Source organism: Sorghum bicolor, chromosome 9 (assembly GCF_000003195.3).
Source record: "Sorghum bicolor cultivar BTx623 chromosome 9, Sorghum_bicolor_NCBIv3, whole genome shotgun sequence".
In the NCBI taxonomy this organism is placed as follows: Eukaryota; Viridiplantae; Streptophyta; class Magnoliopsida; order Poales; family Poaceae; genus Sorghum; species Sorghum bicolor.
The window spans coordinates 46,942,229-46,944,539 of NC_012878.2; the positions used below are offsets into that span (position 1 = coordinate 46,942,229).

Sequence of the window (2,311 nt, forward strand, 5' to 3'; positions counted from 1 at the left end):
ACCCAACTCTGAAACATGATATTCGTCTGAATTATCCCCTGCTGTTCTTGCTTTTCTGCCTCGAATTCCTTCTGAATCAAGACTTCAGTAGTTCCATTTAGCAAGACTTCGGTAGTTCCTGTGGAGAGAATTTCTTGAATCCAAGCAACCCGTCTTGTTCCAAACCCTTTAGCTTGCATAATCTTTATAATTGCCTGATGTTTAATTTTATGAAAAGCTTTTTTTAAATCCAACTTTAGTATGACAATCTCTTTTTCTGAATGATGGCATAAATAACGAAGGTATTCAAAAGATCAGGCCAAGCAATCTTGGATTGATCTTTGTCTAATGAAGCCATATTGATTCTTAATTTATCTGTTGATAGTCTGATACTTATTTTTTAGTGAAAATGACATCCTTATGATAAAAGCTGCTGCATTCATTTAGAGTGAAAAGCAGAAACGGTGAAAGCTTACCTTTATAGAGTATCGCTCCTTTGTGAGTGTGAATGCAAGTGACTACATTAATTTGCATGTCATATATAACATGCATGGTACAATAATCTAATGTTGTATCCAATCTATAAAATTGTGAGATAAAATTATACATTAAGAGTGATTATTTTATTCATCCACTACCTAAACCTAATAAACTAATACAAAAATACCTCGTTGCCGGTTCTTGCAACACCGGCGGTGGATACGACATAAGAGACATACTGCTAGTTTTATTTTAACTAGCAATGACAACCTTATCAATGTCGATTCTGAAGCGGCCATTACTGCTAGTTTAAAAAAAAAACAGTGATAATACCGAAAAATAGAAAACAAAATGTGTGTATTCCTCAAAACTGACATGGACATGGCGCAGTACGTGATATGTGCTTTCAGAGTATATAGTGCTATAAAACTGACATGTCACCCCTAAAACCCGTGAGATGAAACATGTCAGGAGTAGTATATATGAACTCCGATCCATGAAGAGAAATTAAACTAAGTTATTTGGACAAGATCCAAAGGCTCCGCTGTCAGAAGCACATTATAACAACAGTAATAGGCTTGATTAGCGCAACATAAACAATGGCCACGGGATGCGGCCGGGAGCCATCGGTGAATGGTGGCCGTGGAAACTACGAATTCCGCGCACGAAATCAAATGCCCATGCATCCGCAGTCGTGATTAGGAAATGGTTACCGGCGCGGCGTACATCTGGAGAGACGGTAAGACGACGGCCAAGAAACGCAAGCAAGCGGCGATTGCGAGCTCAACGGGATGTGTCGATCGGCGTGGTATGTCGCATTGTATTAATTAGCCGCAGTCGGTTTTAGTTTTATTCCGGCTGCAGATCAGGAGCATTCTTTAATCAATCCTATTGACAGGTTCACAGCATATCAGGCCCAGATCCAGACGTACCCAGTTGATCACTGTTGGGGAATGGCCGCATCCTTCCCCCTGATAGCGCCTAAGGATGCCCTTCACCCGAGGAACCTCCGACCTCTGAAGCGTCGGAGGATATCCTTCACCCAGGGAGCCTGCGTGGAGAGGACCCTGAAAAAAGACTAATATCGGTGACTCGTCTTGTCATGCAAAGTGTGTGCAGGAATTGACATCGGCGGAGGCCCGCGAGCAGAAAAGAGGAGTAACCTCCGACCCTCCCAAGTCCGAGGATGGCTAGGGACGCGGCGGAGGCGAGGGACCTCCGATGCGTCCGAGCCAAGGAACCTCCGATGGAGAAGCGCCGAAGGATCGGCGACCGAGCGAGCTAAGGGACCTCCAGGACAGCTGAGCCGAGGGACCTCCGACGCGTCCGAGCTATGGAACCACCGACATATGAAGTGTCGAAGGATCCGCGATCGGGCGGAGGATCCAAGCCTCTGACCAGCTGAAGCCCTAGACAGGGGACACGCGTGGGGTTTGTAATGTGAAATTACACAGATGACTTAGGGTCAGTAGACTGTAATAGGAGAATATGCTGGAATATTCCCCCACCGTCACGGGGCATTTTTATAAATGTTGTTAGGTCGGTTTCTGAGCCCTATATAAGGGGCGCGAAGCCGTCATTAATAAGAGAGAGAGAGAGCATTCATTGAATTCACCTACTGTTGAGCCCACTGTTCGTTACTGTACAGCCTCTCACGGCACCGAGTGAGAAGGTTCTCGTTTCATTGTGCTGCTGGGCAGTGCAGAGCGCACTTTCCCAACATTGGCGCCCACCGTGGGGCTCCGAAGGATCACCTGCGATGGCTGGAAAGAGAACAAGCACCACGAGACCTCGGGCAGAGCCCTCCAGGAGAGGAAGGCCGAGAAGGGCCGTGCGGAGCACGTATGCGACC

General features: G+C 46.4%; 1 long non-coding RNA gene across 1 annotated transcript; it reads right to left on the reverse strand.

Moving 5' to 3' along the window:
• On the reverse strand, nucleotides 842–1,465 carry LOC110430031. The gene is made up of 2 exons (XR_002447226.1): nucleotides 1,392–1,465; nucleotides 842–1,317 (listed from the first exon to the last, which is right to left on the reverse strand). It is a non-coding gene; the product is annotated as an uncharacterized LOC110430031 (long non-coding RNA).